Genomic DNA, 23,690 nt, shown 5'->3' with positions numbered 1-23,690 from the left:
TGTCGTTACATAAACAAATACATGTTTATGAATGGGAGAAATCGTAAAGCTCAATACGGCGTCGGCAGCTGTTGGACCAGAAATCCTGCTTTACAGTTAAAAGAGTGATTTGTAGTTAAAGGGATGGGTCGGCCAAAAATCATCTTCATGTTGTTCCAAACCCATAAGACTTCCGTTCACCTTCCGTCTAATAGCGGGGGTGTCCAATCCTTCTCCTGGAGGGCCACTGTATTGGGGAGTTTAGCCCAATTAAACACTCCTGAACAACTCCTAATCAAGGTCTTGCATAGAAACTTCCAGTCAGGTGTGTTGAGGCAAGTTGGAGCTAAAGGACAGTGACCTTCCAGGACCGACTTTGGACACCCCTGCCTTATGGGGTTGAAGCGGCAGTGGTGTGAGTAAAGGATGACAGAATTTTCATTTTTGGGTGAACTAGCCTATTTCATTTTTGAATTAACCTTTTCATCTCTCATTTGAAATATGTAATTACATTTTGATGAACAGTTACATTGATTGTTGCAGTTACCTGCATTTATTCAGCAGGATCTGCACTGGGACGGTAGTCAAGTTCACAACGACTCAGTCCTACTCAGACAGGTTATGAGTCAATGATTGGGTTTGTTGTCAGTCACAGGCTTATTTTGTACACAAGTAGGTTTATGCCCCTTTCATGGATTCACTTGGTGAGTGTGCACTGCTCAGTGTCTCACACACACACATTCTTGATAGGTTCCAAACCACTAGTCACCCTCCTGTTAATCTTTTGGCCATTATGGCCATTTTATTGTGTGGCTGCTCCCAATTACACTCCCACGTGCCAGACAGGAAACTCTCAGGCCTGTTTCCAGGTCAGCCTCACTGTTTGGCACTCTGCAGTTCTTTGTGCCCGCCAGGGACGTCACTTGGCCCTTTTTAGGGGGCTTCAGCGAGCGATTGTGTCTCTTCAGAAGACTTGGATTAAACCTCTTGGTTATTGTGGATTACTGCTTGTAGATGCAAATTGGTGGAATGGGCTTTCAGTGGAGGGACAGAAATCTGTCAGGTTTTATAAAAAATATCTTTGTGTTTAAAAAATGAATGAAATGGTTGAGTATGATGGCAGAATGATGATGGAAGAAATATATTTTTTTTTTTTGTGAACTATCCCTTTATGGAAGCCCTGTATCAGGCTGATTTTGGGTTCATCCAAACATGTTTCTTTCTTGTGAACAAAATACATGTTCTTGTGGACAAAAACTTAATAGAATCAAAGAGAGCAAATAAAGTACCACTTCTAAAAATGTAAATACATTTTTAAAATGGTAAAGTAAATAAATAAGTCAGCCTTTCTAAGACGTCAATGACTACTAGGCAGTTATTAGATGTGACCCATCCTTGGTTTACTCTTACTCTGAATTGTAGCTTTGGCTCACACAAATTTCCGGCTGGTTTTCCTCCCAGTTCTGCGCAGAGCAGTCCAAGAGTAGTGGACTGATAGCAGCGAGTATCAAAATCTGGAAAGACTTAAGCAAAATTATGGCAAGCTGTCTTTTCTGACAGGTTCATAAAACTGCATGGCGAGTGGTCATTGTATGGAAGAATTTGTAGCTTTGGAGGAGCTGGAATTGGGTTTCGTCAAACCCCCCCATCACTGTGGTAATATTCCATCTGTTGAAATTCCCACACAGTGTGTACTTTTTACAGCATAGAGGATCTGTTTGTGGCTGTAGAGAATCCTTAACAGTTAACAGTGTGTCTTTATGACATTATATTAATAATTTATAAACAATGAATTAAATCCAGATCACAGTGCAAACCTAAAAGAGGCCACATATTTATATAACATGCGTTAAGAGAGTGGGCCTGCTCCAGAGCTTTAACAGATCCTCATCCTTTGGTTTCCAGTGTTATAAATATCGCTGTTATATCAGATCAGTGGTGTCCTATTAAAGGACGGTCGGGAGATTTTGTAGATCCACTTACCTATTCTATCTAAGATATTTCTGTCAGCATCAGTGCCATACAGTCAATACTAATATATTTATTGCTCTTTCATGTTGACTTTGATCCTTTGTATTGATTGTCCAAATAAAACAGATGGTTTACAATGTTTAACATGACCGTCTGAGGTCTTCTGTTGTTAAATATTTAAAGTATTGTTATTAAAGTATTTTTTTAAGCATTAGGCCTAATCCTGAAAGCTTTCATAGTAAAAATGTTCTCATTTATACTCATGAAATATATGTGCTCTTATCTATAAATCTTTTATAAGATTGTTTTCTCAGTTTCAAACCTTTCTGCTGATTCATGTCGTGTGTGTGTGTGTGTGTGTGTGTGTGTGTGTGTGTGTGTGTGTGTGTGTGTGTGTGTGTGTGTGTGTGTGTGTGGTGTGTGTGGTGTGTGTGGTGTGTGTGGTGTGTGTGTGTGTGGTGTGTGTGTGTGTGTGGTGTGTGTGTGTGTGTGGTGTGTGTGTGTGTGTGGTGTGTGTGTGTGTGTGGTGTGTGTGTGTGTGTGTGTGATATAGTTGAGGCTAGTAAATCAATAACCTAGCATTAGGACATCCCTGGAGAACATGTCCACTCTTTAACATTTAGCTCTCAAAAAGCCATTATGTGGTATTAGTACTCGTTTCTCTCCATTTTCTGTTGGGGTCTGCTGACGGGATCTGACAAATTGTCAGCGTTGAGGTCGGTTTTTTGCTTCACTTCAGTTTTTCAACTTCGTTTTTGGTATGGTAAATGTATGGTAAAGTATTCAAATATGCTTGACATAATTAACCCATTTACTTTATTTGCTATTACACTGTAAAAATATAGTTTTCAAAGTTGTAAATAAAGCAAAGATTATTGGAGTATGTTTAATAAGAAAATACTATTTCAGTCTTTCTACTTCAGAATGTCAAGTTACTTGCTGTTTTGCTGCATTGGCCATGTCGTAATTGCCATAATTATGAGATGACAACCCGTGACTTTCTACTCAGAGCTGACTCTGTTATTATCACCAAATATTAAGAGTAAAATCACAATTAGTACTAGTGATGTGAAGAATGGATAATTTTCCTGTCTTAGATCTTTGAATCTCATTCAGCAAAACAAACAAAAGTTACATTTAAATGTTACACCTTACATTTTCAGTAGGCAAATTCCCCCAACATGTCTGTTTATGCAAACTTACCATATTCTGATGAGAAACCCATTATGATTAATTCACTCAACTGTTGTTTTGTCTGAGTCGTTAGTCCTTTTATTATATAACAGACGAATAGGCTCTGTACAGGAAACCGATTTGATGAACGAAAGGATGTTACGCATACTTGGTCACAAAAACAATGAACGAATAACTCTCTGAGACTCGGTTATTTCCGAGTCATATAAAATAGTCATTCAAAATTACCACTGGAAGACAGCGGTAAAAACATCTATGACAAGAAGTCCATAAAGTGTCATTGAATTGCAGTTTTTACTTTAAAGACAAGTAAGGACAGAGGAACTTAACATGTTATTGCGTTAACTTTGGCTAACACGCATTCTTTTAATCATCTTTAATTGAGAACTTGTGAGAATCTGTGCATCTGGGTCTACTTGCCTGGAGAGGGAAGAAAGAAAAGCAATTTTGAGTTACTTCGAGCTTATAATTGAACTGTACCAGTCAGCTTGGGACATGCAGTCTTCAAACTTCATCTTAATGTCGTGCAGTTCTGTCTCCATGTGTGGACAGACCATGTTCAATCTGTTCACTCAGAAACAATAGTCAGTTCATGGTAATGTCTCAAAATGGGGTTTTCCTCTTACATCACCTCCACTGTTTTGGCTTCTGTTCTGTGCCTCCTCACTCCTCATTTCCTGTTCGCCCTGGAAGTCTCTGTGTAGTCTTCTGCTGCGTTATGCTTGTGCCCTTTGCATTAAATGCTGATAGACACACCTGGTTGCCATCTAACTCTCTTTCTGTCACACAATATCAGTGTGTTATGAGCACAGTGCATGACAGTCATGTGAAACTCATCTAGATTTTCTCATGGTGCTTTTTCTTTCTTCATTATACTGATGGTCTCTAGTACTTGCCAACCTAATTTGTGTAAAAAAGATTGTAATTTGTCTCTGTTTTTAAACCTTTTCTTGAACTTCCAATAGCACATACATGTTTTGCATGTTTTGTAAGCCAAGATAAACTGAAAAACAGATGCACGGTGCAGCAAAAGAATCAGCCTTTCAAAACAACTCCTTTTGTTAAGTAGTTTTCCCATCAAGCAGGAACCCAGACCATCTGACACCTGGGTGATGATTTCATTTTGATTTTTGATTTTTTTTTTTACCACTGTGTTTAAGTCGCAATGAAACGGAAATAGCGACATATCGTTTCTTCTGTAATTGTTACTTGGGCTGCAACTTAACAACTATTTTGATAATCAATTAATCTGTCAATTGTTTTATTAATCAATTCACTGGATGAAAAACCCCAAAAAAATTATATATTAAAAATGTTTAATTAAAAATAAATTTTAATTGATTCCATTATTTAAAAGAAATTATATTTTATATACTGACCAATGCTGTCCAACAAACAATGTGTAATATAAAGCCTATGAAAACAAATATAGTGATTGTATGTAGTACATTATGAGCACAAAAAGGGTTAAAATACAAACATTACATGCTAAACCTAGAAATACTGATTGCTTACTATTTTAAAGCAGAATTTAAAATGACTAAATTAAAAAAGATAATAAACAGAATTACAAATGTTGACTTGTATGAGGTATAAAGAACACACATTCACTCATCTGAACATAGGCTAATTATATTACATTAATGGGCTATTCCAACAGTGCATTTACTGTCACTGCTCTCATAAATATGATTACTTGTGTTTCAAGTAGAATTTTAAGTAGCTCCGTCTGATTGATGGCTGACTTGGGCCCTGTCCCAAATGGCACCCTGAGCACTCGCGGTCTTCCTATGAGTCCGCACTTTCGTGACGTAATGCCACTTTCTGCTGTTGAGCTCGCTTCATTGCGGGCTCGGCAAAAGTGCGCATCGAGGGCGCATATCGACCGTGAGCACATTTTTGACACCTAAAATGGGACAACCTACGTCTCATGGACTCAACGGACAGGTGCACACGGCAGCCATTGTAGTCCACAAGACCGAAAGCAACGTGACTGGCTGATGGTTTCCGAGCACGGCACACAGATGGATTAGTTGTTGCACCTGAGTGTAACAGATTATTGAAAAAGAAAAAATGTAGGATGAGAACTTGCTTCTATTCATTGGTTGTTGATTGGATTTTGAGATGGGGCATTTCTCTCAAAATTGGAGGCAGATGAACAAGAGCTTGCAGGGGCAAAACATTTTGATTAAACATTGTGAGGTCAAAACATTTTTTAAATGAAGCCTAAATGAATAGATGAATTGTTTACAAATAAGATCAAGAACATGCATTTTGAAAATATAGGGTGAATTTTCATTTAATGCTGAATTTTAAGATATATTTTGTCCCAGTTCTAATCTAACAAACACTCTCTCAGACTCATATATCCAAACAAGCACGGTGTCAGTTTTGACTGTGTCAGTGTCTGTTTTGTTCATACAACGTGGATAAACTACAACAGGTAAATTTCACAGAAACACTTCACCATGAACAAAAATAATGTTTGAGTTCCAATATGTAAAATGTTTTCAGATGCAGAGAAGTTACTCATTGTGAAGAACTTTACTTCGACTGGTTTCATTTAACACCTGAGAACACAACACACTGAATAGCAAAAAGAGTTCAGTTACCCTAAATTAAATTAGATTTTTGGTTTAAGTTTTCGGCTAAAAGTTTCAGCGTTTCTGTCAAAAAAAAAAAAAAATCATTTTGGTGTATCACTACAGAAAACTATCCTATTTTGAATTTCAAAATATAGGTGAACTTACAGTTAAATCAATTTTATGACAGTGTGTCAGCACACCTAATGAGCCCTTCGCATCATGAACAAGTTGCTTTTGTTTTATTTAGAGAGAAAATTGTATCTTTCCCATGCGTTTCTTACGGACTGTGTTACCATGGTAACCAATATCACATGTGATAAGAGGATTTTTATAATGACTCACTATTCAAATACTCCTACACCTTCCTTCATTTTTAACAACTTTTTAAAGACAAAATTTAATCAGGGAGCTGTTTTTTCAGCACTGTTGGTGGAATGTGGAGAGACTGTGTTGTTCAGTATGTCTAACACACATGAGTCACACCCCAAGTGTCTCAAGAAAGATCTAATGAGGGAGTATTTTGCAGGGACACCACATGGTTTGCAGGTCGGTGAGCCACTGCTTTGTCATGCGGCACTCACACAGCGTCTCATGCTGCCATGTGGACAGACGGTCGGCACAGTTGTGCCTCAGTGTGCAGCTGTGGTCTTCTTTGTTCGGGATTCGGGACGCACACTCCTTTTCATACTCTTCACTTTTGTCTCTCATCAGCTGAGATGTTTGGGAGTGTGTATGTCAAGATCAAGACGAATGAGCACAAGTCATCACACTTTTTGTAATTCGATTTGAAAGGGATTGTAAAGGTTATGAGTCATTGTTGTCTGGGAAAAGATTTGTTTGTTCAAAATGCCAGTGTGGTTTTAATTAAAGTAACCCTCTTTGTCCTTATACCCCGCTCTGGGTTTGAGGTTTTTTAGTCCTATTTAAATTCAGTTTCTTTTGATGTGTACACAATATCTGGGTTAAATGCTTTTGGTACACAGTTTACCTTACAATTGGGACTGTCAATTATGATACTAACATATTAATTAAAACCAGGTCACATCAAAGTCCCAGTTTTTGTGAGAAAAGAAAAACAATCATATTTTGTTTATACACAAGCTTATATTCCCTCTCTCTTTCTACAGGCATACGTTAACCTATTGGGCAGTTTGAGCAGACTGAAAGAGTGCAACACTGTACCAAAGGTAGGCCATTCTTCTACATTCAGAAAATTACTGTCAAAGTCTGGACCCCTTTTGTGGGTATTGTTTGGAGTTGCTGGTGTGTGATCTGTGATATACAATTTTTGTCTGTGCTGAAGGAAAGGTGAAAAATGTAATTCAGTTTTCATTAGCATGTCTTCTGTGTACATGCACAATAACGAATAATGTGAGAGTCAAATATTGCACCTGTAACTATGGTGAAAATGTTCTGAGGTGACTGAAATGTCTCGTTAAACATTTGCATGACAGATAATGTCTGCAGGAAGCTGGGTGTCTGTTTTTTTCTGCCATCTTTTTATCCCCAAGCTAACAGGAAAAATGCCTGGACAAAGAAATCCATTGTGTACAGTACATGTGTTTTCAGAGGAACCATTGAAAGTGCAGACAGAAGCGAGGTTGGAAAGAATGATTGAGGTTTAGGAGACAGAATTTAGTGAAGGTTTAGCATTTTAAAATCACAGCTGGATTTTTGAGAATAATGCCTGGAATGAGTGCAACCATTTGAAGCCTTGGCTTTGAGGCTCCAGACAGCTCTGTGTTAAATATGGTGAACAAACTGGAATGTTTCTGGAAATTAGTTTTAGAGTGTTTGTGTGTGTGTTTGTGTTTACTGTAAAGATTTATTTTTCCTGGTTAGATAATAGAAAAATAAAAAACAGAAAATATTTGAGTATCCTGATATCTTAAAGGGTTAGTTCACCCAAAAATGAAAATTCTGTCAGTAATTACTCACCCTCATGTTGTTCCAACCACGTAAGTCTTTCGTTCATCTTCGGATCACAAATTAAGATATTTTTGATGAAATCTGACAGCTTTCTCACTCCTCCATAGGCTTTCAGAGGGACCCAAACTCACCGGCCAAGAATAGTTATTAAAAACATCGTTAAAATAGTCCAAGTGACTACAGTGGCTCTACATTATGTTTATCATGCGACGATGATACTTTTTGTGCGGAAAAACAACAAAAATAACGACTTTATCCAACTATTAGTGTTCTTCAATGTGGGCCTCTGACGAGAGTTCACGGAAGCACCAGGAAGCATGCGCGAGAACTGAGATTACGGCGTTCTTCTTTTAATAACTATTCTGGGCCGGCGAGTTTGGGTCCCTCTGAAAGCCTAGGAGTGAGAAAGCTGTCAGATTTCATCAAAAATATCTTAATTTGTGATACGAAGATGAACGAAGGTCTTACATGGTTGGAACACATGAGGGTGAGTAATTACTGACAGAATTTTCATTTTTGGGTGAACTAACCCTTTAAAGATTTTTTTTTTTAATGAAAATATTGTGAAGAAAGCTATTTTGGTGTAATATGTCATGTGTTGTTGTTAATCTGAGGTTGTATTTACCCAATTTTAAGACCTGCTGAAGACCAGATGATTATTTTATTATGTCCTGATACTTAAAATATTCAAAAGGGTGCCCTTTCTTTTACACATGGCTGTATGCCAAAATAGGTTTCTTCACAAGATTTTCATTCTTTTAATGAAACATTTTTTTCTTTAAGATATCAGGATATTAAGATATTTCCTATTTTTGAATTTAGCATGGTATAATTTCAGCAACCAGGAAAAATGAATATTTACAGTAAATGCAAACATACACACAAACACTACAAACACATTTCCAGAAACATTCCAGTTTGTTCACCATATTAAACATAGAGCTGTCTGGAGGCTCCAGCCAAGGCTTCAAATGGTTGACATGTACCATGTGTGACAAACTAAGTACACCTTATGATTAAATAGCTTGTACAACCACCTTTTGCATCTTGATCATTCTCTCACATCGTTCTGGAGGAATTTTTGCCCACTTCTCTTTTACATCAGTTGCTTCAGTTCATTGAGGTTTGTGGGCATCTGTTTATGCACAGCTCCCTTAAGTTGTATACCGTTGACTGGGTTAGAATCAAAGATGCACAGAGTATATTTCTAAGAATTTGGCAGGTGTGTTCCTTTTTAAGATGCTTTTTTTTTTTTTTTTTTTGTGGACATTCATATTTTTCATTGACCAAAATACTCATTGTATACCTGAATGATTACATGTAGCCTAGATGTGTAAGACATCAAGGTATTACTAGAGAAAATATCTCACAAATTACAAAGCTTCCAAAAAAAAAAAAATATATATATATATATATATATATATATATATATATATATTTAGTATGGTTTCTTTCATGACTGAAATGTTGCAATAAATATTGACTATTTTTGCAAGCTACAGTAGTGTGTGGAATCTTTAAAGATCCGCTGATAGTAGGCTCTGTATTTCATATTCCCTGTCTAAAGCTTACAACCGTGTAAATTTTTGGAGTTCAGACTAAAGAATATGTTTAAAAATAACCTAAAGTATGTCTAGTCTGACTCATATGTTAAGACTCAGTGACATGAGGCTCTCAGGTGACCAGGCTGTGTTAAATCTACGTTCTCTCTTGCTGTCTCACCTTTGGCGTCTAAATAAACTGGGTTGACGTGAATATGGGATTACTATTGGTCACAAATGTAACAAGTAGCTTCCTACTGCTTCACTTGTACTTGCAGTGCATGGGCGCCCTTCTTTTCAACACTGTAACCAAACCAGCTGCCAGCTGAAGTCAAAGGTCATGGGCTGACGTCGGGTGCGACAATTTGCCACACAGCTCTCAGCAACACGTTTGTTTTTTGGGTGGGGGATGGACGTGCCATTCCCAGCTGCCAGAGACAGGTCAGAGACTTCTGTCACGTCTGCGTGTCCACCCTGACATGCAACAGGTCCTCAAAGAGTTAGCAGTTGGCCAATGCTACACAGTCCAACTGTACATGAAGTGCAAAAGAGGACAGATATGTCAGATAGTCAAATGCTCCCTTTTGTCTGTGGAGGCACTGTGGGAGAACATTGCACGCAGACTGCAAGTTGTGTAATACTATGAATGGGTATCTGGAGTGACAAAAAAGTTTTTTGGACAAATCAAAATCACTTGCTTGTCATTCTTCCCAAACATACAGAAAAATAATAAATAATTTGTATGTACTAAATAATGTACTGATATGCACAGTATTCACATAAACATATGCTTAAACACAGTGCACAGATACAGAGTGCTTAAGACATTACAAATGTGCAAGGTACACAAAAGCAGTTCTTAAACAGACACTGTTTACGCTTAAATAGTTTTGATAGGACGTTGTAGATTGTTGAGATGATTTCATGTGAGTGACATGATGCTCAGCCCTCGTACCAGTGTACACATCATCAAGGATATGATGTCAGGGGGAAGGGGGAGGGGATGCTAATGTTTTTGATTTAAAAAAAAATTGTATTAAAGATTGCGAGGGCTCATGATTTAAAAAAAAAAAAAAAAAATGATGTGCACAGCAAAATCACTAATGATAAATACTGCAATATTCTAAATAAGAATTGTCAATGTGGAACTTTGAACTGCCATTGGTACTTGACGCCTTCATTGACATGAAAAATGTTCAGGTATTTTTGTTAACTCATTCCATTGAGGGTAGACACGAATGAAAAAAAGAGTTGCAGAGCACGTGCAAAACATATCCACATCCCTATCATCAGATGCTTTCTTAACTTCTCTTTTTTTGTTATTTGTCATGTTACTGAGAAGATTTACTTTAGTTAAAAGATCTTGTAAATCTAAGCATGGCTATCAGCACTATGGGCGGCATCAGAATATTCTAAAACATCCAGAAATGCCGCAGTGAATATATCGAGCGATAAGTATTGATATTGTTCAAATTATATTTTTTACAAAGAATATTACTGAACATAATGTTGAAAATGTCCCACTAACTGTCAACTTCAGAAATGCAGGATTTTTTTTTCTTTTTTCTTTTTAGTTTGTCTCTTCAGGATTTCTGTAGTCTGGTGTTCATTGTGTAAAGGTGACGGATGTATCATTGTTTCACTGGGTGTTTTTAAATTTGTCTACGGTTAGCAGACTGTTTAAATAAGTGAGTCTGAGATAAAGTAGTTGCTGGTTTTCATAAGTTGCAAAGTTCATAACTTTGTGCCTTAATAAAGTTTTGCAAGAAACACAAAGGGTCAGTCAGCATAACTGTATAGTCTGTTTTGTTACAGTTATATCTGTGAAACATTTGGTACTTATTACTTCTGCATATAGTGCAACTCTGACCTAAATAATCAACAAATCCTCTAGTTTATTCAGAGTTGTCTGCAGAATGGAAGACTCTGCAAGCATTCATTTAAATGAATGTTCTTCATTGCAGATCAAAGCTCCAAAAACCTCTAAAAACTCTAAGTGCTGCCCATGAGCGACAATAGGCACAGACTAGTGGGCAAAAAATGCATGATGGGATGCAGTAAACCGGCAGCTATTATTCTGTGGATTATGACAGGTCAGAAATCCCCATCTTGTTCAAGTGCAGTGCTGAAGGGTTGGGAGGGGTTTCAGTTCTAATATTACGTGATGTTGGAGTTCAGCATTCTGAGAGTCTGCAGGATAAAGCTGCGGTACCGTCTGTCTAATGGAAGTGGAGAGAACAGTGTGTGGTTACTAGAGTCTCTGGTGATCCTTAAAGAACTGCAGTTCCTGACAGAACTCTTAAATTGCTGGATCTAGTGACATCACATGGAATATCTGCAGCACCAGAGCTTGTATCTGTCTTCATAGAATAAGTACCCTTTTTTTCATATTTAATATTTCCTCTTATGTATATATTTCAGACTCTGCAATATGTTGCAGGTGCTTTTTGCATGCACGGAACCTGGATTATCTGCTGACTGGTTCATGGTGGTGTGCGTGCGTGTGTGTGTGTGTGTGACTTTTAGGCTTCACATTTCAAGACCACCTGGGACCCCAGTGAAGGGGATTACTTGCTCATCTTGCCCTGAAGCTGTACACAACTGCATTTCAGACACTTGAACACACACACACACACAGAGCAAAGCGAGGGGGATACCCGACAGTCAGCACTATCCGTGAGCAATGCATGTGCCTTTGGTTTTTGTTTCAGGCAGGATGTGGCAGATGTGGAAGAAAGAATAGCTGAATAGAACATCTGGAGGATACAGTTCATGGAACCACTTAAATCTACTTTTATTCCTCCACTGGAATAAAAAATCTCAAACCAAGTCTGTTATTTTAAGGACCAATCAAAATCATCAATTGTTGAAGGTTCTGAACTCTTCAGCACAGAGTGTTCATTAGGCAGACCCTCTGTTTTAAGACTTGCATCAAAAGCTCTGATGAAAGATGATGAAAAGTGTTTCAAATGAGCTGGTTGCCTCATGGGAGCTGACATATTAAGTTAATATGACCAGATGAATACTTCTCGCTTTATCTCAGTAACCCTCATTATTGAACACTTTTGCTCATGGAATAAATTTATTTTGCATGAGGCTGCCTTCACATCTTCGGGTGTCAGTATAAATTCCAAGACTAGCTGCATAGGCGGCTCGTGTGTAAAGCCTTGGAACCCCCTGGCCATGGGTAAAAAATTAACGGGGGCTTGGTCCAAAAATTCACCTGCACATTTTAAACGTAATCTTGTAATAGAGTGAAACTTAAAATTAAATGAAAAGTGTCGATTGCGGCATTCAATTTAGATCTGCTCATGTATCATCTACTTTTTACTTTTTACGCACTATAACCAATCACACATGACTGTTGAGCTTATGAATGCAATGGCCAATCAGAGGCGTTACGATTAATAATCGCTGAAACGCAGGAGTTTTGTTCAGTGCGCGAGCTGAACTCTGAATTCTGACTGAATTCTGCACTCTTGCGAATGCTCTCATCTTCATAAACTGATAAACATAAACAGATTTGGTGATTGTGCTCTTGAGAGCTTCTAAACTAATACAAATAGCATTGAGCAGTGTATCCAATCACAAACATATCTGATGATTTCTTGAACGCAATGGCCAATTAGACGTGTTTAAGTTAGAATCCCCTCACCACTCAAAACACCAGTTTTTGTCCAGTGCTGAGATCTGCACACCCAAATTCTCTCGTTATAATTTAAAGGGATAGTTCACCCAAAAATTTTAATTAGCCCATGATTTAATCATCCTCAAGTCATCCTAGGAGTATATGACATTCTTCTTCGACGAATACAATCGGAGTTAAATTAAAAAATGTCCTGGCCCAAGCTTTATAATGGCAGTAAATGGCCATTTCTGTTTTGAAGTCCATGAAAGTGCATCTATCCATCATAAAAGTGCATCTAGTATCCATCATAAAAGTGCATCTACCCATCATAAAAGTGCTCCACACGGGTCCGGGGGGTTAATAAAGGCCTTCTGAAGCGAAACGATGAGTTTGTGTAAGAAAAAATATTCATATTTAACACGTTACAAAGTAAAATTCTAGCTTCCGGCCAAACGAACATCCGCAGTCTACTTGCGCCTAAAGCTCAACTTACGCAACTTGTGATGTCAGAAGTAGCGTAAATATCAGCAGTGCGTCGCATTACTCGCATAAGTTGCGCTTAGACTTAAGTCGAATCTGTATGCTCGTTTGGCCGGAAGCGAGTTATTCTACTTTATAAAGTTTTAAATATGAATATGTTTCCTACACAAACGCATGGCTTTGCTTCAGAAGGCCTTTATTAACCCATGTGGAGCACTTTTATGATGGATAGATGCACTTTTATGGACTTAAAAAACAGAAGCAGCCATTCACTGCCATTATAAAGCTTGGAAGAGCCAGACATTTTTTTATATAACTCAGATTGTATTCGTCTGAAAGAAGAATGTCATATACACCTAGGATGACTTGAGGGTGAGTAAATCATGGGCTAATTTTCATTTTTGGGTGAACTAACTCGTAACAAAAAAGTGTAGACATTATGTAGGCTAAATAAGATATTCATTGTACAGTCAGCTGAATCGATTAGATGAATGATTTAAGATGAGTGACAGCTTATTGATTATAAAGGGAGCACTTTTATGCACGCTTTCTAGTCGATAATCCATTCAGAATTTGAAGAAAACTTATGTTTTGCTGCATAGGCAATGGTTAGGCTATTTATTCGAACTGGCTGCCATGAACATAACCACTTTAATAACATGAGCATTTGTTTATGCTGGTAGGTGTAGGTTGTTGATAGACGACACATATCTATTTCTTCACATTCTGTTTAAATGTGTTTTTAAGGAGTCGCCGCATCTAGCCTCACCCAGTTGGTTCACCCTCCACCTATGACTAGCTGTTATATTAGTTTATTGTCCATCACATGAGCTCTATTTAAAGGAATAGTTCACCCAAACAAATTAAAATTCTGTCATTATTTACTCACCCTTATATTATTCCAAACCCATATGACTTCCTTTTTTCAGTGGAACCAAAAATAAGATATTTTTAAGAATAGTCACATTGATTTTCTTTTTTCTTTTTCCATAGAACAATCATTTATAGTGACCAAAGCTGTTAAGCTCTAAAAATGACAAAACACCCCACCATTAATGTAGTCTTTTACGACTTGTGTGCTACATTCCAAGTCTTCTGAAGCTTCACAAAGACAACAAAATAAAAGTTGTTATACTTCCCATAACTTCTCCTTTGGACCACATTTAGTTAATTTTGTATTGTATGTAGGTTGTTTCAGCCCGAAATGAATGTTCCCTAAAAGTTTCTGAATGTTTTCTGGAAGTCCTCCAGATATTACATTTGAACATTTATTTAGCATGTAAAGAACCCTACATGAAGATGTTCGTGTAATATTCACAATGCTCATTCAGGGGACTTTGTGGTGACCTTTTTTTTTTTTTTTATTCTACAGATTGTGGTTACACAGAATTGGCACAGGTTTATATGATTACGTGTCATTGAAGTTTCAGTTCTTCCTTGTTGCTTGAACATTTTGGCTCACTGTGTCAGACAGAGTGAAGGTCAGACTACGGAAAAGTGGCACACCTTTTTGCGTGTCGAACTTTGGACTTGTGTGGCTCCTGTATGAAAGGAGCCCTTTCATTGGGCCACCGGCTGTGTGTGCTTTGTGTACTGTTTGGTTGGCCAAAGGATATGACATCAAGTGCTAAGTGAGAATCAACCCACACCCTAATGAAATGTCTTAAGACACCATGTCACTGTCTCTCACTCTGTTTTTCTCTCTTCTGCTGCCTTTCCCTCTGTATATGCCTTCTCTTTCTCTCAATTCAGACAAGTTCTGTTGTTCTGAAGAGAAGGAAAGAAAAATAACATTTTCAGCCTGAAATAGTCAGGTTTTGTTTGAGAGAATTTGTATGTGACAAACTCCTTTTTACCTCTGTGTGTGATGACTGTACACAAATTTAACCTAGAAATGTCACAATGAAGCACAATGATTGACAGCTGACAAATGTACTTCAGAGGTGTTTGACTCATTCCTGGATGTTGAAATAAGTTAACACCTTCCTCCAGTATTCATAGTTGTCTTGATACTATCAGAAACCATCCTCAGAATAACAGTGTAGACTCTGAGTTTGTAGTTTTGGTAGCCGACATTTGGCTCAGGGTTGTTTTGATCAGTTGTTCAAGTGACGTAGTGTTCACTTTCATTTCATTACAAACTCTATGAACTCTGTATATAGAAATACCCTCTCCAGTTGTCCCTCTGTTTTTAGTCTGTGCAGAAAATGGTTTAAAAATGTATTTAAAGGGATCATGAACTGCATTATTTTTTATGTTTTCGGAGGTGCACTTGTAATGGTATTATGATGTTTACATCAAAAGTTTCATAATTTAGAAAAATATATATATTTTTCATTGTCTACCCCAGTGTTTCCCAACCTTTTTTCAGTCAAGGCACCCTTTGAAAATTAAAAAAAATGTGTGGCACCCTACACTAGTGTTGTCACGATAACTTTGATACTATACCTTGAAATGTATCAATTTTCAATACCATAGGGAAGAACTGCCGTATAGGCCTACTGTCATATAGCTATTTTTATGACAATATCTATTTGTATCATATTTGATGACATATTTAATTAAGGCTTTTATTCATATATAAACATTGCTCAATTACCATTGCAAATATCACCTAAATGTTTGCTCATAGAAAACAGTTTTTAATAAAAGATTAAAAAGATATCATTGTTGTGTTTTTAATTGCCTAATACGGATAATAACAGCATTGTATTGTAATATTTACAAATAACAGGATACAGTACATTGAATTACAATATAAAATTTTAATTCTGTCCTGTGAAAATACAGGAAATTCATGGCAACTGAGTTGCAGTAAATATACAGTAAATTGAAATAAATTACAGCATTTTACTGTAATAATGCTAGCCTACTATAATCACAGTAGCACTGCTGTATAAATACATTTCTTTATTGTAATCATAAACAGTAATAATCCTGTATATTACTTGCTGTAAATTTACTGCAATTAGTTGCCAGGAATTTCCTGTAAAATTACAATAAATTTTTAACAGTGCACTCAGTGTATTTGTGTTTTTATATTGGGATAATTTTGTTATAATTGCACAAGATAGCTTGTTTTTAATATATTTTATGTAATAATTTCACAGTTAATCTCCAAATTAATGTAGAAACAACATAAAGACAGTATATTTCAAATAATTGTTTAATGACATCTTTTTATGAATGAAGTGTTATTTTATTCTGATGTCACTGCTGCACATGTGGATCCCACACGCGTTCCATTTTCTCACAACTCTTAACGTTCATTTAAGACTTTATTTAACTAATTTAAGACTGCTCTCATGAGGATACTCAAAGCGAAAGAGAAGTCGATTCTGGCACGATTCTGTGCGTCGTGTGTGTCACAGACAGCGCATTCTCTTTTGTATTTTCTCGCTTGCATGGTTTAAAAGCATGTGCATGAAGAAGAACGTGATTATATAATGTAACGCTAGCCAAAGGATGACAGAAAAAAAACGGATGCTGCTTTAATTGCGTTAAATATTTTTAATTGCGTTAAATATTTTTAACGTAAAAACATTAATCGCACGCGTTACCGTTGACAGCAGCACGGACATAACCGACGTGTTTATGTGAATACGCGGCAAGACGGACGTTGTGACAATGTTTTCGTGTGTATTTGACAACAATGAAAAATAGGCAGCTTTAAGGGACGCACTGGGAATGAGGCACGGGAATAAAATCACGCGCAAGCGCAACCTCCGCATTTCAACACCGAAAACTTATAATTTGCATTTTTATTATAAATTTGTGCGCATTATTTGTTGTTATTAGAGACTTCCGACGATCCGAGATTGATGGTAAAAAAATATAGCCTATATATATATTTTTATATTTTTTTACATATTTTAACAATTTTTAAATTTTTGATGGAGTTTTTACACGGCACCCCTGCTCTCGCCAGAAGGCACCCCGGTATGGAGAGAGAATTGTCTTTATTACATGCGAGAAAATAAATGATCTGAGAGAGAAAAAGTTATCACACTGATAGCAAAAAGGCATTTCATGAGAGAGAAAAAAATGTTTGAGAGAAAAAGTTTTCATACCAATAGCAAAAAATAATAATATTTGAGACTAAAAAAAGTTTTAAGAGAAAGTATTTTCTCAGAACAAAAAAAAATATAAATTTGAATTTTTTTAAATTATTTCTGAGAAAAAAAAAATCTCTCTCCAAATACTTTGAAAAAAACTCTCAAATATATATTTTTTGCTATCAGTGTGAAAACATTTTCTCTAAAAAAAAAAAGTGTTTCTCTCAAAACGCTTTTCTTTGCTCTCATGCAATTTCTTGCTCTTGTGTCAGGATTCTGCTTTCACTGTGAAAATTGTGTGATGGGCGGGGCCAGGTTCCTATTGGCCAGTCGGGTGAGCATCGTCTTGTCTTAGGAGTCGAACTGAATCATTATACCATTGTTCGGTTCACCGGCATAGATGCCGCCTCTGCCTTAGTTGAGCACGGACACTTCAATGTTTGGGTAAGATGATTCATGGTGATCTTAGATGATCACGGACGTATTGCCTGCGATAATTAATGCGATATTGCTCAGCTTGTCAGTGAACTACGGCTCTGTGTTAATTGCCGCTTCATCTGAAAGCAGGTGATGGCGATTTACTACTAATCAAGGAACCGGCTTTACTGACGAGATGCGCATAACAATGTCATCCAATATATCGCCCAGGCCCAGCCCTAGTTCATCATACAACCTCCTGTACAGTTTTACTCGGACTCAGAATAAACAATTTTGTTTTAAGGTCAATATGATACATTTCCTGTTTGAACCTATAACTTAACTATAACCTAAAATGATTTTTATTCATGTGTTTAGCATCTGTATCTCAGATGCTATTGAGAATGAGGACATACTCATAGGTAGCTTGCGGTCACGTGACGAATTGAGCCCGTCCACCATTTTGGGAGGATACGCTATCGGTTGCCAGGGGCAACAGTGCAAGAGCAATACAGAGACGGAGCAGGAAAGACGGCTCGAGGAATTATAATAGAAATTACGAGAAAATTAAGAAGAAATGGAGATGAATGCGGCAAAAGAAAAGGGTCCTTACAGGGAGAAACTTACTACCAATGCCAAACATTTTTTTTTTTTTTTTTTTACTTTTAAAATTTAAAATACGAAAAAACTGTAACACATGGTTGCTACGGTTTCCACGACAATCGTGTGAGACACTGGAGCAGTTTTTTTACACATCAGTGTTTTCCAGGCATTCTAAAATAGTGCGACAACCTCCTCTACTACCAATACAAACAATGAACGGCGCTGGCGGGTATCCTCCCAAAATGGCGGAAAGGGGAGGATGACGCGGTCTCTGAGGGCGGGGCGCTGTGTCGTGACGACATCTCCTCATTCTCAATAGAGCACTATCAGTGTTGTGCCTGAACGGTTCATTGAACGATAGTTCATGAACTCGTTCATATTTTGGGTGAACGTGAACTGAAAGTAGCCTACTGTATTACTGCCTGATGAACGTTACTGTAAGCTCGTTCATTCTGGTGTCTGTGAACGTCACGCTCTCTCAGTTTAACTTCGTTCAACTCAGCTTTCCAGGCGAAACCCCGGCTTAACGGTCCTCCACGACGGGTTCAGTCAAGAGTGACTATTAATATGTGAGTGAGAGTCCAATATTATCTGTCTGCAGTCCCGGAGGCTGCATTTTCAGGACCCCACTTCTAGGACCGCATTTCTAGGACCCTATTTTTTTGTGACAGCGCCACCTACCGACTCGGAGAACCGCAGTCTCAGGAACGCATTTCCAGGACCCTAGTTTTGGAGGACCGAAAAAAGTGCCACCAAGGCAGTATTTCCACCCAGTTTTAACTACATTAGAGTTTTACAGTTTTTTTTAAAGTTTTATTACACACAAATACTACTCAAGTAAAATAAACAAGGAATCATGTTATAGTCTTTTCAGTCAGATCGACCACATTTTCAAGTACAGAGGGAAGACAAGGATGACTCTGGGGGTAGATTTAAGATTGTGTTTATTTTACGAAATAATATATAACAACTGAACTTCAACACACACAAAAACAAATTTGTTCATGACGTGAACCACATAGACAGAACTTCATGGACAGCATCATCACTGACTCCTAAGAGAGAGAAAGAGAAGTGAATTAAATAAGGAACATTTAGTTGAAAATGTTCTACTCTCTAATTTTAAATTTCATATTTAAAAGATCTTAGTTACCACAGAGTGCACACACATATACGATACAAAAATAATGATATCAATCTTCATAACAATTAATGTTCATAATAGCCTACTATTATTGCATACTGTTCAAAGATTTGAGAAAAAAAAAAATGATTTTGATGTTGTGGGAACAAAGGTTCTAGAAACACTCATGTCAATAAAGCCCATCTGAACTGAGAAAAAAAAAAATAGAGATGCAAGAAATCTGAATAGAAATAACATATTATACATATGATATGTGTTTCTTGAAAAACATTTTTAAGTAAATTTCATATAAATAAATAGACATAAATTAGGCCTAAGCCTAGTACTTAACCAATTTATTTATTTATCTTTTGTCATACTATTGCCTACCCTGAGCTGTGTCCTTGAAAGCACTTCATATACAGTACACAGTAAATGACACAATCTAACACGTGGTATTTTAACAGTCAGTTATTATGATGGCCTCTCTGTTATGTCTGACTATTAAAATGTCATATGTCTCAACCAACTTTATAAAACCATGTCAATGAAGAGACTAGCCTACTCATAACATGTAGGCCTATTGTGGGTAACGTTAAACAGACTGACTGAGAGCACGTGACAGTGAAAACATTACGATTATTTTAACTGAATTAAAATGGAAAAACAATGAGTAATTAACAAGCTTTGAGAACGAACATGCTACAGTTTATTGTGCTGTCAATAAAGGCGGACATACACTGTGCGATTTCAGCAAGGAACCTACTCACACTGAACGAGTAGATCGCATGCGATGTAAAGCCAAAGCTCAGGATTTATGTGCTCACACTGTACGGTCCGAACGTCGAGCTGCGACTTGACTGCTCACACTATACGTGTGAAATATGCGCGAATCAGCGCGATAAATCCTCGTGCCGGGTTGCGCCTATGGACAATATGTAGCCTATCCAGAGATATTGTCAAAACAAGCATCAGCTATCAATATCAAGAAGATTTAGCATTTCCAATTTATATATTAAATTATTAGTAGGCTAGTATTATTGTATTATTATTATTATTATTATTATTATTAGGGAAGGCCTAGGCTATTAAAGTATAGGCTACTATAATTAAATTGCCACGCAACAATTTCATAGCGCATCACCGCATAACCAACGCGCTGTGAGGATAATAAAATATTACATAGAAGCTTACTTCTCCGCATTAAAAATTGTCTAAAACATTTAGGTCGATTACAATGAATTATATACATATAATTAATTATTAACAGTCTATAATATGTCCGAACACTGCAATAATTCATCAATGAAAATTAAAAACAGCTTTATTTCAAAAACATTTTTTAACAATAAAAGAGGCAAAGTGTAGCCTACATCGCAGGTGGCTTGGAAGAAGTGGGTAATGGTTAATCCATTTTGCAACACGAACTGGAGGTAAGCAACAGTAATTTGTAGCTTTGAACTACAGAACTTAAAGATCTCCCTTTTTTCGTTTTTTGTTTGTTTTTGTTTTTGTTTTTGCTGCAGATGAAACTGTTTTTGCGCAGGCGCAGTGAGGGAAAAAACACTGAGTTTAGGGCAATCGGTTCGTAGCTCTGCTTCAACTGTGCGATATAGTCACGAGGAGCGACCAAAATTTCTAACATGCCAGAAATTCATCCGACCATCCGATTGCCGGTGTCGTGCCGAATTTTGACTCCTGACAAATTATTACCCCCCTAGTATTGGTAGGTTTAGGATTAGTTGTGGGGGTGGGGTTAGGATTAGGGGTGGGGTTAGGATTAGGCAATCAGGTACTGACTTCAACGAGGGGGGTAATAATTTGGCAGGGGGTTGAAATTCGGCACAACACCGGTCGTGAGAGGTTAATCGCCTCTCTTTTCCCCCTGTACACTGCACGAACACTGCACGACAAACGACGCACGACAAAGCTGAAAATCGGCCCGACCCGAAAAAGAGTCGCACGAGTCAGAATTCGGCTCAAAATCGGACGAAAATCGGACAGTGTATGCCCGCCTTTAGTCAACACTGGTTTAGCATGCAACAGTTCCATTAAATGAATGTGCAAACAATTCATTTTACAGCATTAGAGGCTAATATATGATGGCTATGCATTCAAGACTATTTATTTACCAAATCCCCATCACGTTGGCTACGTTAACTTTCCAATGAAATGCATCACAATTGTTTTTAAAGTTTAACAAATAAAAATGTATTCGCATTTGATACTCACACTCTGATTGTCATCCATCTTCGCTGGTCCTCTAATTCGGTAGGTGGCGTTGTCACTAAAAACCTAGGGTCCTAGAAATGCGGTCCTAAAAGTGGGGTCCTGAAAATGCAGCCTCCGATTTTGCAGGCAGATGCTACTCGTGAGAGTGAGTGCAACAGCGAGTGTGTGTGTGTGTGCGCGAGTGAGCGACAGTGAGTGAGTGTGTGTGTGTGCGTGCGAGAGCAATTGTGTGTGTGCGAGTGAGCGATTGTGTGTGCGCGAGTGAGTGAGCGAGCTACAGTGTGTGTGTGTGTGTGTGTGTGTGTGTGCGCGAGTGAGTGAGCGAGCTACAGTGTGTGTGTGTGTGTGTGTGTGCGCGCGCGAGTGAGTGAGCGAGCGAGCGAGCACAGTGAGTGTGTGTGTATTTGAGTGAGTGCGTGTATGTGCGAGTGAATGTGTGCGTGAGACGGCTCGCGGTGACTGGTCGGAAAGCAACGTGTAGTCTGACATATTTCTTGTCCATCCACGACATGACAAGATTTTTAGGAGTCAAAATCGTGTAATCTGACACCGTGACTATCGTAACAGACACAATATTCTTGTAATCTGAACCAGGCATATGATCACCGTGAATCATCTTACCCAAACATTGGAGTGTCCGTGCTCAACTAAGGCAGAGGCGGCATCTATGCCGGTGAACCGAACAATGGTATAATGATTCAGTTCGACTCCCAAGACAAGACGATGCTCACCCGACTGGCCAATAGGAACGTGGCCCCGCCCATGACACAATTTTCACAGTGAAAGAAAAAATTTATATTCAAATTTATATTTTTTTTGTTCTGAGAAAATAGACCCTTTTACAGCCCACGTGATCAAATAGTTGCGCGCGCATTTTGGCAACGGAAGTGGTGTTTTTCCCCACTGGCTCTAACGTGTTGGCACCTCCGAAAGTTTATCAAAACGGTTTCCCAGCATCAAAATGTCTGGTTGTTGCGTTTACGGTTGCACTAATCGATATTCCACCAAGGGGCTTAAGTTTTATAGGATTCCGACAGGATCATGGCCGTTTCAGAATAGTGGCTGCAGGCGATTAAACGTGTTGATTGGAGCGAGGACATAATAAAAAATGCTTGCGTCTGTTGTTTAATCCGCTCGCGTAGCTTGACACGCTGCTGATTCTCGCCATACTTCCGTTGCCAATATGCGCGCGCATACGTCATCGTTGTGTACAAACAGTAAAAGGGTCTATACTTTCTCTCAAAACTTTTTTTAGTCTCAAATATTATTATTTTTTGCTATTGGTATGAAAACTTTTTCTCTCAAAAAAATTTTTTTCTCTCATGAAACGCTCTTTTGTTATCAGTGTGATAACTTTTTCTCTCAAACTTTTTTTTCTCTCTCAGATCATTTATTTTCTCGCATGTAATAAAGACACAATTCTCTCTCCATACCCCGGTTGGGAAACGCTGGTCTACCCTGATTTCAGCCCTCTCATTTGAACACTCTGTTTGAAGGGGCGTGTCTGCTTTGAGACTTCAGTGTAAACGCCTACTGCTATGATTGGCTAACATCTTAGCATATGAAATGAGTATGTGGAACTCTCTCTAAAGTTTTGGCAAGAGTCCAGAACTCAGTGACCGATAAACATCAGTTAGGGTGGGTGACGTGATCAAAATCTTGTCTCGATATGAGTCATTTTATTTCATGATAACGATATGTATCACAATATAGTTATTTTTGCTTTAAATAATTTTTTTATGATATACATTTTTTTGATACCATTGAAATTTCTTAATGCTCATCGCCAATTTCAATATCACAAAAAAACAAATGCTAAGTTAAAAAAATCTCAAGCTTACCGGAGACAAGTTAACAAAGAAACGAATTAAAAGCAATAGAACAAAGACACAAATGAAACGGACATAACTGAAAAAAAACTTGCACTAGAAATAAGAAATACTACAAAAATTG

The 23,690-nt window shown here is 37.7% G+C and overlaps 1 protein-coding gene across 10 annotated transcripts in view; it reads left to right on the top strand.

Annotated features, from left to right (window-relative positions):
* The window catches only part of raph1b (Ras association (RalGDS/AF-6) and pleckstrin homology domains 1b), a 62,519-nt gene that overhangs the window by 7,369 nt on the left and 31,460 nt on the right, over nt 1-23,690 (top strand). For 4 of the 10 annotated variants that reach the window (XM_084095293.1, XM_084095302.1, XM_084095292.1 and 1 more), the window contains exon 2: nt 6,857-6,916. The gene's annotated coding sequence lies outside the window, so the exon portion shown is untranslated. Of the gene's footprint in view, nt 1-2,481; nt 2,725-6,856; nt 6,917-9,477; nt 9,641-23,690 lie in introns of those variants that run through there. The other 6 variants (XM_084095299.1, XM_084095301.1, XM_084095298.1 and 3 more) reach the window with 4 other exon arrangements.

The sequence above is a fragment of the Abramis brama genome (genome assembly GCF_963993115.1).
Source record: "Abramis brama genome assembly, chromosome: 2".
NCBI classification, from domain to species: domain Eukaryota; kingdom Metazoa; phylum Chordata; class Actinopteri; order Cypriniformes; family Leuciscidae; genus Abramis; species Abramis brama.
Note: the sequence above shows the minus strand (reverse complement) of the source record. Positions and strands in the feature narration are given on the sequence as shown.